This window comes from Bidens hawaiensis, unplaced genomic scaffold, assembly GCF_021521415.1.
Source record: "Bidens hawaiensis isolate Kalapana, Puna unplaced genomic scaffold, B.hawaiensis_p1.1 tig00022174_1, whole genome shotgun sequence".
NCBI classification, from domain to species: Eukaryota; Viridiplantae; Streptophyta; class Magnoliopsida; order Asterales; family Asteraceae; genus Bidens; species Bidens hawaiensis.
In genome coordinates this window covers 143,556-159,151 of record NW_027493441.1, presented here as the reverse complement: position 1 = coordinate 159,151, position 15,596 = coordinate 143,556, and the positions used below count along the sequence as shown (strand labels likewise).

General features: G+C 35.3%; 1 pseudogene across 1 annotated transcript; it reads right to left on the bottom strand.

Moving 5' to 3' along the window:
- Window positions 1-613: 613 nt before the first annotated feature.
- On the bottom strand, window positions 614-15,386 carry LOC143564897 (putative phosphoinositide phosphatase SAC9; annotated as a pseudogene). Its single transcript, XR_013140959.1, has 14 exons — window positions 15,273-15,386; window positions 14,350-14,437; window positions 13,656-14,254; window positions 12,609-12,741; window positions 10,807-11,885; window positions 10,585-10,692; window positions 9,817-9,984; window positions 9,486-9,722; window positions 8,602-9,012; window positions 7,738-8,490; window positions 3,769-3,966; window positions 3,199-3,639; window positions 1,914-2,144; window positions 614-971 (listed from the first exon to the last, which is right to left on the bottom strand). The product of XR_013140959.1 is annotated as a putative phosphoinositide phosphatase SAC9 (transcript).
- Window positions 15,387-15,596: the final 210 nt, after the last annotated feature.

Sequence of the window (15,596 nt, the reverse complement as noted above, 5' to 3'; positions counted from 1 at the left end):
CTCCCTCTCTCTATTTGCAGTCAGATCTATAATAAATATTGATAATTTTACAAAGTGGGAAACCTCGATGGTTCGTTTGCAAAAAAATAGTTTTTTTTTATTTATTTAATGAAATATTATTTTTTTAGTTTTAATAAAAAAAATATATATGCAAAATAGAAAAAATATGATTTGAGTAATGAGTGATACATAGTTTTGAGGAGGGTTTTGACTACACCATTGTTTTGCAAAATGTTGAAATGCTGACGGGCGCCACATGACGTAAAATGCCTGAGGGTGTTCAGTTTTGACTACGCATGGTCTTAAGAGACATTTTCCACCACAATAGCCTTTTATTAACAAAAAACATGTTTAATGGATAATGTCCCTTAATGCCCTTTCAATCATTACCACTTCAAGACAAATGGACTTTATTGTAAAAACGATCATGCCCTTATAACACCCATAATAACCGGAGACGGGACATGGGCCTTTTCCACTTATACATTGCCCCTATAATGCCCATTACACATGCCTAAAGTCAAAATCACATGACTATAGTCAACAAAACGGTCAACGGTAAAATGGTCAGGTAATAAATCAATCACAATTTGTTAATATCTGCAAACAACCCTGAAATAAAATGAAATGAATTATTTTGAACCAAATAAAAATTACAATAATTGAATAAAAGAATCACTATAATCAAATAAAAATCATATACCAGAAAGGCTAGCCCATCTGCCAAGGTCAGAGGGGTGGGCATAATAATATAACTTGATCCGGTTTAACAAACACAGCCCTGCTGCCAACGGCCGGCCCGTATCACCGCCATCTTCTGGATCATCTGCAAACCCATTAACATCTCCGACCAGCCTAAAATATATTCTCTTGCTGCTTAGTGCTTTAGGGAAATCAAAGTACGTGGCGGTCCCGCCCTTCACCTCTGGAATCCGGTATTCTGCAACCACCACCATCTCCTCAGGCAATCCCTGCAAGCAGACATGATAATAATTAATATTAATACAATCCTCAAACTCATATTAACGAGAGGGGTAAACGAGCCACACTCAGATCTATATCCAAATATTTAGCCGAGCCAAGCTCTATATCCAAGCATTTTTATAACTTCTTAAATATAACATAGTATATATTTTTAAATCATATAATAAAAATAATTAAAAAATATGTTTATACCTATTAAAATATCATGTAATATATGTTTATTACATGTATGTTTATCATATTTAAATAAAAATTATTGTAATACTTATATTTTTAATTATGTTAAACTCGAGCTCGTTTAAGCTCTATAACATATGAACAAAAATAATTCAAAAAATGCATATATTTATTAATATATATTTTTATTAACTTAATGCATATAAACATATATGTGTATATATATACTAGTTATTTTACTATAATTATATATGTAGTTATTAAATTATGCATATATATAGTTATTATATTAAAAAAAAGTTATTATGTTTATATAAATAACAAACTCGTTTTGGTTCACGAGCCTGGCTGAGTTCAGTACAAGAAGCATGGGCACTGACTCGTTTATTAAACAAGCTTCTTTTAGACTCAATCTCGTTTAAGCACGGCTCGGTTTGAGCTTTTAGCAAGCCGAACTAAAGTAGTTTACGAGCAGCTTGGCTCGGTTTACACCCCTAGACTCCAAGATTTGTTCATTAATATCTTAAAAGTCAAAACTATTGGCATTCCACCAACTGCGTTTGACTTGTTCAAAGTCAAACATTGACCTAATAACCTCCAACTTGAGTTAAAAAACCATGAAAAAATCATAGAAAAACAACATCAGCATCAAACCAGTGTCAAGTCAAAAACAGAAAACAAATCTTTTTTTTTTTTTGGTGAAAGTTGACAGTAGTATATAACCAAGAATTTATAACCTAATTCTATAGTACCTGTAATGCAGATACTTGAATATGCAGCACAGCTGGAGATATGAATCTATGCTCAAAAACATAAGATGACGTGTCCAACAGGTTTACATCAGAATAAGGTGAACGTGTTAGTTGAGGCTTTATTGCACTAAAAACATCAAGCCGAAACCCTGCTGATAGGGGTGAAGATGGAGAAATGCTTTGTTCCAAGACCAGATCATTGTCAATCAATTTCTCAGAGTCAACCGGAACCTGAAACATATAAGATAAACGGGTCGGGTTAGATTTCGTCTACAACGGACCAAATGGGTAATGTAAGCTAATTGAAAGCGGGTTCAATTCCTATAATAGGTTAGAGGTGCACAACTTGGGTTGTTGGCCCAAACCGATTCGGGTCGGAACCTGGTTGGGTCGAGTTAAAGAAAGTCAACCCTGGTTTTTGGTAAAACTGGTTCTGGTTCTAACCCGGTTTTTGAGGGGGAAAGGGTCGGGTTTAAACCAGTTTCAAAATATAGGGTTACAAACCGATTTCAACCCCACGGTTCAGTTTTAACCAAAGGGTTCGGTTCGGACTTCAAAATCAGGTTCGATTTCTTGTGCACATCTATTATAAGTAATCAACCTTTTAACCATCAAGTTTAAAAATTATTAATTAAAGTTAACCATGAAAAAAATTGATTAAAGTAACATAACTGCTAACATGTCAAAATATGACGTGACAGCTAGTGTGTCAATCGCGTTTAATCACGTTGACGTTTTTTAGTGAGGCAGTTGAAAATTTATTATCTTACATGATTACATTAAATCAATAACTTTGAAATGTTTATGGATATTTGGCATAAAATAAGTTGATTACCTAAAACCGAATAGAGACTAATGCATTTAGCCAATACAAAATGCATAGATAATAAAGTAACATAAACCCTTTTGTTTAACTAAAAATATTCTAGTTTTATAACCATAGCAAACAAGTTCCAAACTTCCAATTTGACATGTTACCCAACCCGCCCATTTTCCCACCTCTACTCGAAATATTTCATAATTAGAAAAGGTTTGCTAATTGTGAATTATAATTAATTACTAGTTATTATCAGGGTTTCATTTTCTTAAACACTTAACCCACGGCCCAACTTAGGTTTATCTTGGGTTTCTAGTTTATGATTTCCTATATATTGTGGGTTCCCCCTCTATAGTAATCACAGCTTTCAGATAATAATAATAATAATAATAATAATAATAATTATTATTATTATTATTATTATTATTATTATTATTATTCCAGCTCTTTGATACTAACTAACCATACCTTGTATCTATTCAATAATGGAGCTTTTTCCAACCAATTTTTAACGCTACTAGCATGCTGAAAACTTCGTCCAATATCTGCTTTCACGGGGATTCCAACAACAAGAATTCTTTTTGCATGAACACATGGGTCGGTTTCAGATGTTCCTCCTATAGAGGCCCGTCTACCGGGCCCAGAGGGCGGGTCTTCATCAAACGATAGAAGATTGAAATCTTTCCCGAAACTAACAGAACTTGTAACAACTTTCTGAATACTTAGTTTTACCCAAATCAAGCGACAACGAACCGTATTTCGAAAGTCAAATCTGATGTGGCAAGGAGTTTGACCCTCCTTATCGGGCCCACAAAGCTCCGGGGATGATGTGATAAGTGTTCTAACATCCCATTTTCCAACACATGATCTTTCTTCCTTGTGTATATTATTGCTTGTCCATATTTGCACCTGAATAATATAAAAAAATAAAATGAAGTACAAGCGATAAGAAAAAATATCCATTTAGACTTTTGTATAATATTTGATAAGGTGATACAAAGAATAAAACTACCGCTGGGTTGACCTATTTCTACTTACGTTAGGGGCATCGGAAATAGAATAACCGCATGGACTAACAAAAAGAACGACTCCAGATACATCTGAAAGATTGCCAAGAACGATAACGAGCTCAACACAAGAGGTACTCGCGGGAGCTCTCCAATATGACAGTTGTAATCCACTATCCAATGGTGCAAGTAATGACAAAGGTGGCGTTGAACCCGAAGCTGATTCAATCTATGAAAAATACATATAAAAATGTAAGAAATACATTTTAGTTGAATTAGTTAGAGGTGCACAAATCGGTTTTTTTAAAAAAACCGGTTCGGTTATTAACCGGACCGGTTTTTTTTGGCCCGGAAAAAAACCGGTTCGTTTAATAACCGGTTTTTGTGTGTCAAAACCCTAACCGGTCTAACCGGTTAGGACCGGTTAGAACCGGTTAATAAACCGGTTTTTTAATAACCGGTTTTTAGGTTAACCGGTTTTTTTTTTTTTTTTTTTTTTTTTTTGGGTTTAGGGTTTAGGGTTTAGTTTGGAAGACCGAAGCCATTCTTTGCTTTCGTTGTTAGGGTTCTTTGCTTGGAAGATTAAAAACACATAACTTTCATTTATAGTTTTTATATTAAAAATACAAACATTAAATCGTTATCGCATATTCGTAACTCAAAAATACAAACATTAAAGAATGCTTAGACACGATTACATGAACTTGCTGTTTCTTACTCATTATTTGCCTCCATGTTTGCTGTTTTTTTAACTAATTTTCTTCGCTACCCGATCCCGAGCTATTCCTTAGGTAATCGTCGTACGCGGCTTCTTCATCGGTCATTGGTTGAGTGTGTCCTTGATTGACCTCGTCTTCATACAAGCCCGCCTCATACTCCATTTCCCCCTCGAGTGAGAGTTGATGTTGTGCCCTATCTAAAGAGTCCAAGTAATCCTTGTAGCAAATCGACATCTCTACAGCTGGTGGAGTGAGTCGAGTCCTCCTAATCGATATAACCCTGCCAGAAACAGAAAAAGCAGACTCCGAAGCTACCGTGGAAGCTTGGACCGTTAGTAAATCTTTGGCCATGGCGGCGAGGATCGGAAACTCATCCTCCTTACCTCTCCACCAAGCCAGCAAATCAAGACTTCTAAATTCATCCGGAATCATGTGTTTCACAAAGTTGGTACCACCATACCTTCCAAGTTCACTGCTTGGGGTGTTTACCTTTTGACGTTTACCGGCGTCTTCCCAAATCATGTAGTACATCCCCATTTCAAGGTCGGTTTGGGATTGGGATTGGGATTGGGCAACAGCTCTTAACGAGTCATGAATTTGGGAAGACGACCCGTATTTTGTAAGGTAAACATCATACATGTTTGACAAGGTGGTGTTGAAAGCATTCTTTAAAGTTTGGCTATAATAGGGGGTTTGATCGTCGTTTAACTCTAGCTCATCACAAATTTTTTCTATTAAAGCTTCAACACCACCAACATTGATGCAAGGGTTTAACGCAGCAGCACATGTCAAAACAGCGGGTAGTTCTTGAAAATATTTTCTAAATTTTTCTTTCATTTTTACACCCATATCAAAATAAGGTGCACCCCTACAATGAAGTTCACTCAACTTTGTGCACATGACAGCAATTTTTGGTAAAGCAATGGGGCTTGTTGGATAGTAAACCCCGGATAAACTAGTTGTGCAAGATTTAAAAATTTGAAGGACCTCCGTAACGATCTCAATCAATAACCAGTTTCTAGGATCGTACGGTGCACATTTACCCCTACTTGACAAAATTTGATGAAACGCAATTAATGATTCTTTTTGTTGGATGGCTTTCTCAAACATATCACAAGTCGAGTTCCATCTTGTTGGACAATCCCAATTTGGCCCCAACCATTGACAATTAGCTTCTACACAAAATTTTTTGTATCTTGAAAATGTTTTATTGTTGCTGAAAACATCTCGTAACATTCTTTTAAAATTGTTTCTTTGCGTTTCGATCACGTTTAACCCATCTTGCACGGCCAAGTTGATAATATGTGCAATGCATCGGCTATGAAAAAACGCTCCATCACAAATAGGTTTATACTTTAATTTTAAATGGCCAACCGCGGCCGTATTGTTGGACGCGTTATCAAACGAAATTGAAAAGATTTTATGTTCAATCTTGTATTGTCGAATGACTTTATCCAAGAGTTTAAAAATATTTCTACCCGTGTGCGGGTAATCAAACAATTGAAACGCAACGGTTCGTTTCATCATTTGCCACGACTCGGGGTCAACCCAATGAGCCGTCACACAAATGTATGAGTCGGGCGAACCATTAGGTACCGACCACACATCCGTTGTTAAGTTTACACCAGTTTGTAAGTTTGAAAAGTATGAAATTAGTTCGGATTTAGCGTTTTTCCATGCTTTAAGACAATCTCTTCTAAGGGTCGAACGACTTACGTGTTGGTAGCGTGGTTGAACATACTTTTGCATCATCTCCGTGAATTGAGGGTTGTCGAAGTGGTTGAAAGGAAGTGTTTGTTGAATCACAAAGTTTGAAAACTTTTGACGTACCGCTTCAAGGTCGTACGTAAACACCGTTCCTTGATTCGTCATCTCCGACTGCGAACTACTTCCCGATTCGTCCTTCAAGGCCTTGCAAAAGGGCCTTTGTACATGCGCTTTTAAAGTGGAGTTTGCATCTTTGCCATAAAACTTCAAACAATGTTTGCATCGAGCTTTTTGGCTACCGTTAGACATTTCGCATAGGTCGAAATGTTGCCAAACATCTTGGTTTCGTTTCGTGGGGATGACCCGAACGACCGTTTCTCCCGTGTTCGAGGCACCCATGTTGACGGATGAAGCAGCACTTTGGGAGGCCATGATAATCGACTACGAAATAAGAGCGTATGGAGTGGTAATGTGGTATAATTGAGCGTGAGATAACAAAATAATCGCGTATGAAATAAACGTTTAGAGCGTTTGGAGTTGTATAATCGAGTGTGATGTAACCAATACCCAACCTAAACTATATATAGATGTTTGTGGGGGTAAAATGGTAAAAAAAAAAAAACGGTCAAAAAAAAAACCGGCTATATAGCCGTTATACAACGGTCTAAACCGGTTTTTAACCGGTTAACCGGTTATAAAGAAACCGGTTAACCGGTTTTTTTCCAACGGTAAAAAACCGGTTTTTTTATAAACCGGTTAACCGGTTTATAAAAACCGGTTATTAAAAAAAAACCGGTTTTTTCATTAACCGGTTTGAAAACCGGTTTTGGATCTAAAAGTTGTAACCGAAGTACAAACCGCCGGTTTGTAAACCGGTCAAACCGGTTTTCAAAAAACCGGTTTTTGTAAAAACCGGTTTCCGGTTTAAACCGGCAAACCGGTTCCCGAACCGGTTTTTTTGACCACCTCTAGAATTAGTTGGTAACACGTCTATTATGTCTTTGAGACAAAGGTGGGGATTCCAACCAGTTAGCCTACAAACAGGTTAACTTTGGTTGCGTTTTACGTCCGGTCAATGGGTTGATTTATAATATACAGCTAAATGGGTTAAACGGGCTGAAAGTCATTCCAAGTGTATACAAATGCATAACACCTAGAAATTCCTTTTATTAAAAGGTTGAATTTCTATAACAATAATATAGTTTTTGTTACAAATGTAAACAAGTCAAGCCGCTCGTGAGCTACTCGAGATCAGATTGATAAAAACTTGATTTGAGCAGAGTCTAAACGAGCCCAAGCTCGAGATTTTATTGAGGCTCATTTTGATAAACGAACTCGAGCCCGAGCTTCACATATCAAACTTGAGCCGGCTCATGAGACTAAACAGACATTGTACTTATATAACTTTTATTTAACATTACATGTATATTTATATAATAACAATTATTATTATATATAAAATAAAAAATAATAATAATTGAAAATAACAAATAATTCATATCAATCACCAAGATGAACCACTATCAGTATTATTGGTTTTTAGCATGTAACAAAATCCAAGGAAAGAAACATACCGAGTGCAGATAGCTTCCAAATGGGAATTCAGCCAATGATTCCTCATCATCACGTAACAACAGATCAAGGGCTTTATTAGCTTCAAACTTATTAAATGACTCCTTTTTACCATAATTCTTTCCTACCACTTGAGCAAAAGCTTTAAAAGAAGCAGCTTCAGCTTGACTATTTCTTAGTTGACTAATCAAAACCCTAATATAATCCAAGGTCAACGCATCAAGAATACTATCTTGACAACACAATTTACAAATCACCCCATCCGCGTCATTATTACTTGATCCACCCGTGTTGTTTCTAAGAAGCATAGCACCTTTACCCACACAACAAACCCTGCAAACCCTACGTTTACATCCAGAGCAAATAAACGTCGACTCTGGAGAAGAGATTGAAGTTGAAGTCAAAGTCAAAGTCAAAGTTAAAGGTTCTGCGTGAATTTGACATGATTCACCGCAACAACCCTCACCGATTCTATTAATATTCCAGAAATCCATATCATTATTGTCATCAAGAGGATCAAGACCAATACAACCCGTAATTTTGTCTTCTAGAGAAGTTTGACCAAGCATTGCAAGCATGTTTGCTGCTTTGCATAATGAGTTTATATAAGATTCTTCTATAATTATATTGGGATTTACCCTAGCTGGATTAATGCCAATAGATGATAAAGCTTTATCCCTTTCTGCGGTTGATAGATTGAGGCGAAGACGTTCGATTTCAAGTTTCATCGCTTCCGCAAACCCTAATCTGTTATCCTGCAAACCTCATAGTCAGTTATCTTATTGATATATCTATACAACTACAAAACATCAATTACAGTAACAACAATGATACAACATTAATTTTATATAAAGAAAATAGCATACCAATGCGGTCAAAATTTCAAAGCAACTTATATATTGTTGTGAACTCGTTTTGGTTGGTGTTTTATCATGCACTGAAACTCTTTGTGAGTCATTATCTTCCTTTCGATCATGACACGTGTCAAGAGATGGATCAAGCAAACTAATTTCTGTCATTGGTTGTGAATCGGATCTTGAATTAATGTCTTCACCCGACAAAAGGTCTACCTGAGGGTTTCTAGATGTATCACATTTTGCAGGTGGTAACACATCATTTGTTAAACCAAAAACATCAGGATTGCTGCCAGTTTTAGATGGAAAAGAGTTGGTATTATTATTATTATTGCTATTAGTGACGCGTTCCCATAACCTTAGGCCGGGACCTTCAGAAGCAAAGACGTCTCTCCATGGAAGAGAAATTCCAAGTATCTCTACCTGTTACAAACACACAATTAATGAATGATTTGGAGATATAAATTTAAAAAACATATTTGACAATCAGAAACAGATGCAATCATAATAAAATCTAAAACAAATGATTTAAAAATATAAAGGTAACGAGCAACCAAAACTTTCCAGTAAGCTTATAACGGAAGTGTTTCTTGCAGACTTGCACTTCATCTCATAAATGTATAACACTATAACACGCATCAATAAAATCTTTTTTATGAATATATATACCAAGAAGATCTAGCAATCAATTACTTTCTACACGATCGAAAGGGTCCATTTTTCAAGTAAACTCAGTGATTACAGAAAATGCTTACATCATATCATGCCAAAATAGTAACACTAAAAAATAATTAGTCCCATAAGAGCATGGTACTCGTTATTAAAAAGAACATACAAGTGAAACAAAGTTATAAAGTACAAGAAAACAATAGAAATATATTTATTGTTGAATGTACCTCACCCAGAGTGACAGGGGAACTAGTTGACTCAGCTGGATAGAATGTGAGTACAACCACACGAGTAAGAAAGTCCATTTCGCCCTCTACTCCTTCAAAATCATATAGAAACGAAGGGTTCGTTTGAGGGGCATGTAAACTTGCCCTAGTTTTCAAATTCATGTCCTCATCGCTAATAGCACCCGGTATGGGTATCACTATATTGGTACCATTAGGACACCGAGGAATAGATGCCCCCTGTAAACATATTGGTATAAATTACGTCAAATTCTTGCTAAATGACTATAATAGCCTTGACTTTGAATTCAACATGCTTAGTGTGTAATCAAACCTCCAAAACAAGTTTAAGCACATCAAGATCACGTCCTGTTCTCACATCAACTGTTGATGGATAAGTTGAATCGTCTGCACCGTGTGAAGTTGTGAGAAGCTGACACACGTGGCACGGCTCTCCAAGGTAGATAAAAAGTTGTATTATGTCAGCCGCTTGTTGGGAGATCTGTACAATAAATAATCCATGCTATATTAGATATTCAAATTATGATAAAAATAACTAAATAATACATCATTCACCTATGATAATGTTTTTGCAGGCTCATGAGTCATGAGCGTAAACAAGCCTATTATTTACATCAAATTCTTGCTAAATGGCTCTAATACCCTTGAGCTCGAGCCTAAAAATAAGCTTGTTTATTAAACGAGCCCGAGCTTCACTTATTGAAGTCAAGCCAGCTCGCGAGCCTAAACGAGCCTATTATTTATATAACTTCTATATATTCCATATATCTATATAATAGTAATTACTATATATAAAACTATGATAAAAATAACTAAATCATATATATCTGTTATATATACATATACAATAATCAACAATATATAATACATATAAATTAATTAATAAATAACATACGAGCTAAGCCCAAGCTTGAAAAGGTACTCACGAGCTGAGTGTGAGCTTTAAAAAACAGAGCACAAACCGAGCTGAGCTCGAGCTCGAGCTCAAGCCTAGTCAAGCTTGGATCGGTGCGGCTCGTTTACACCCTTTTAGACGAGTGATAGTTCATAAGATAACATTTAGAGAAAAACGCATGATTACCCATATGAGGTTTTTTTGCTTAAAACTAAGAAGACTATCTCCATCATCAGGATGCTGGTCAATGCTGGCAATCGGCTTAAGAAGGAAGCTAAACCATCTGCTAAGCACCTACAAACAAAAGAAGGATTATCAAGTAATATCAAACAGAACCTTGAAGAAATAGATACAATAAGCAACCATCAAAACAATAAATGTATAAAATTGAACATAAAAATAGCATACATGCAAAGGCTGAATTGATACTGATGGAAGATGCTTGAAAAGCCTTAATCCAAGAAACATTTCTAACTGCTTGTAACGAGAGCTATCTGTAACCGCATTATTATATCTTCTTTGCAGATTTATTTTCATATTTTGTGCCACCGAGAATTGTTTAGCCTTTGCTGCTTCATCACTGAATATGCTAAGAATATGACTATGCATTGCTTTAGATCCAGTGTACAGTGTCGCGTGTATATCACCAGAAATCAAGAAAAGCTCAGCTAAATGACATACTGGTGACAAAACAGTTGACCTTTTGAATTCCTCAAATGTCATGTCAAACCGCTTCCAACTCTTGTCCGAGAATGACTGTTTCCTGGTATTGTGATCGTACACCGCGTCATTATCAAGTAATATCCCGAGCCGCCGACACTACTCTGTAAAAACTTGAAGAGCACCAAAATAACTAGCAGCGTTTGTACGGTCTAGAGAATCAGCGCAGTTGTACCGGATCACTCCATTTTGAAGTACACGTAAGCAAAAGAAACCGCTGATGTCATCATTATATATCTTTTCACCTTCACAATCGTCCATATGCATACGAGAATGTTGATAATCACCTTCAGAAATGCCTATGGATATTGTGGGAGCTTTTAAACGGTACCAAAGTCCTTCAATGGTTTGTTGCTCACCTTTCAGTCGGACACTTGTATGCCAATCATAATGTATTAAATGAATTCGCGTGTCGGGTAGTTGACCAGTTGACCGGATATGGTTCAATGATTCCTCAAAATGTTGAACTAAGATGTTTTCTGATTTGCCTTCTCCAATTCTAAGCAAATTGACACACACAATCGGAACTAAACCGGTTTTATTTTTCCGTGTATCATATCTTTTGGTTAATCGTTGGTAATACCGTGCACTTCCTTTATACGGGTCGCGATCGGAAACATAAATTGCTGCTTCGGCAGCGGTCATTTTTAACTCTGCACCCCACCACATAGGAATAGTGCCTCGTCTCCATATGTATACGTTAAAAGGCACGTTTTCACCTGATCTTTTTGGAACCCATACGAGTTGCTCACACTCGATTTCATTTCCTGTCATATAGAGCTGCTAATTAAAAGCATAAAACAAAAATAAGATAAATGCATCATACATATAATGTGCCAAGTCAGTTAAAAAGTCAAAAGTTATTTTTGTTTTTCTAAAGTCACTCAGCTTTAATAAGGTGATTTTTCAATATTATGTTTTTATGTTATAAATGTTAAAAGATTTTAAAATTTAGTGAGGCAAATGAAACACATATAAATCTTGGTTAGTATTTAGTGATTATTTTTTCTTTCAATTCGACTTAAATTTAACGATTATGATATCTAATGAAATTTTTATTTTTTTTTCACTATCACCTCCTGCTTCAAGCTAATTGGGAAAAAAACCCCACTTATTAGTAACCAAGATTCATATATGTTTCATTTGTCTCACTTAATATTAAAAACTATACGATTATAAAAAATAAAAACAAAAAAAATACATAGAACAAAATTACTTTTGAGTGACTTTAGTTAACCAGTTAAGAAACCCGCAACTATTTGATGAAGTTTTCCTTAATATCTATACAACCAATGATACAAATGGTTTTATTTTGTTTAATTTTGCTTCGGCTTTTTTGGTTAGTACAATTTTTTTACCATAAATACCCTCTCGCCTACCATTTCACAGTTAGTTATGAGAAATTCCTGCAAGATTGGACTATTAAATATATAAACATAGTTTCCAAATAATAACAAATAAATGTATAAAAATTAAAGATTTTAATGTACCTGTACTGTAACAAGAATTTAGGCCCCTTGCTAAGTATCGAGTACCGGGATGCAACCGACTACGCCGGGCTATAAGAGCAACATTTCCTTCTTGCTGACCTGAGCTTCCAAATGTTCTATAGTTTGCAAATCCCTGTAAGTTTACATTGAATCTTATTAGATCCCAGATGCCATTTGGTTATTACATGTGCATAAAGTCAACAGATCTTAAAAGTGTCTACACATTGCATAAAGATAACCACCTTTCCTCAAATCTCCATATGTGTAATAAAGTATTTTCTCGTTCCTAAAAAGTAATATACAAACTTTACTATATATATATATATATATATAAACTGATAACAGGGTATATTTTCACTCCTAAAAATATACAAAATTTTTAAAAATTCTTATTAAGTTAAGGAACTTCCAAATGATTCTATTTTTGGTAACCACCATTCAATTATTTTCCGAGTCAGAAAACAATATGTTACTAAATATTAACCTGAGGAAAGTTTGTTACCTGTTTATACAACTAGCCCTTTTAAAAAATCAATCAATCAATCAATCATACCCAGTAAAGTCCCACCAACAGCAAAGCTATAAGTATGGCCTGGGGAGGGTGGGATCTAGGCACACCATACCTCTATCCAAAGGGATAAAGAGGTGGCTTCCAGAGAGACCCTCAGCTCTAATATGTATGGGGCAAAATAAGGAAATCAAAGTTAAACAGTAAATAATAATAATAATAATAATAATAATACTATATATATGGGAAGAAAATGCCATTATTGTGTGTGACCAGAATAAGGTAAATAGCCCTTTTAAAAAATAAACTTGTTAAATGCATGAAATATGAAAGTGTGCAAAGTACATTAAATTGACAAGGTTTAAGTATATGGAAATGTATCCAACTTAACTCGTTTTGTTACCGTGTGCATTGGACTTTAAAACTTAGCTTTTGATGTAACCAACTTTAGATACACACGCACATAATTTGGCCGTTTTGACCTCTTAGGAAGAGAAAACCAATAATGATATGAGAATGAATTCACACTAAATGGATACCTGCAGCAAAATGACACAGTGTTGCTCCAACCCGATCCTTCTAAAAGCAAACAAGAGCCAGCCATTCCAAACAAACTCATGATCAGGATTTTGTAAGGAAAACCGACTAGGAAACGGGCGGGTAATATCCCTCGTCTCACAAAAATAGTGTTTTCCATCAATCTCAAGTTCAGTCAGTTCTTGAATACTCTTCACTTCTCCTTTCCCTTGCTGCTGAGGGTTTTGAAGCAAAATTTTGATCCATTTACTCTCACTAACGGTGTATACACACCCTCCACCAGGCAGATACGGGATGCTAGCATCTAACTTTGTTGCAACAAGCAGTAACGCAGTGCTTCCAAGTACAACATAACCCAATATAGCTTTTGCATAGAGTATAGTCTTACAAACTAACTTTGAATCGTCTGTAATGTAGTTTAGTGCTTCATCTTGGGTGTGAAAAACATCATATCCGAGCTTTTTGTCATGTAAAAGGGCCCCGCTTGTAGGATCAATGTAAATGGCCTGAGTGTCGGTCCTAGAAGACAAGCTAACAGTAATATATACTTCACTGGATTCAAGTGTAGCAACCACCACCGATGTATTCCTCAATCTGCCAGCTGTAACTGATATAAACTATGAGAATCCGAAAAATACAAAAACGGACACGCGAATTGTTCATTAATAAAGCTTCTAAAATATTGAAGGGACTAACCAGGTGAGTCCATTATCTCATGATGAATATGCTTTAGGTGTTTATAACAGCATTAAGGTTCATGAATCATGCTCCCGAATAAAAGAACCTACAGTCTGCAACATGATTAATACAAAGGTTAGCTAAAGTGTCTCTTTAAGTAAAATCTGTAAAATTAATCGTTAATCAAAAGAGACAAAATATAAATCATAGGACAAATGACTTACGAATGCCACCAAGATTCACTTTTTACCAACGACTGCAACTAAGTTTCTATTTTTCTATGTTTATTATTATTATTATTTTGCATAAACTGTTATCAAGGCCTTGCAAACATTACAGGCCTACAGATACATCATATAGATTATCGACAAGCACGTTAGCTATGAACATCCAAAGAGAGATAAAATATAAATCATATGGCAACTGACTTACAAACGCCACCAAGTTTCGTTTTTTCCCAACAATTTTTTTTTTCGAAAAAATTACACTACTTAGCGAAAAAGCTGGTCGGGCCACTGACTGCAACAAAGTTTCTATTTTTGCATAAACTGTTAGCAAGAGCTTGCAAACATTACAACACATCATATAGATTATCGACAAGCGCATTAGTGTTTCGTGTAGCTGCATCATCATTTACTTAATAATAACGGCTTCAATTTATGGGTCTTATCTTGATTTAGAAAGCAAATGAAAATTGGGTTTAATTAATAAGTAATAATGTTACTAAAATCCAAAAAAAATAGGAAATTTTTATTACTGCATCAACAAACATTCTGCTGCTAATTAAGTTGGCATGTCAATCAGTAAACAAAACCCAATACAAATTATTATCACAAAATTCGATCACAGCGATTATGATACAGAATTTGATATAGAAACATATAATAACAACGCAAATTAATTCATTAATTAAGACCTAATTTATTTGATGAATTAATTACCTTGAGTCCGAAATTACGATGATGGAGGATTGAATCGAGAGATAGTAATTTGGTGGTGAAATCGCAAATCAAATGAAGAAATAAAAAAAAAAAGATGTAAACGATAATAACAAGGAATATTGGATTTTAATAATAAGTAGATAATAATCCTATTCGTTTTATAGCTATTAGCGGTCCCAAATTTAAAAAAATTGGTCTTCGATGGTCCCGTTAAAAATGACTTAACGTCGTTATAGTTTTTTCAGAATTTCGAACCAATGTTTTAGGGTTTTTGATCGTTATGAGGATACGAGTCGATCGACGTAAAACTTAGCTAGAAACAAT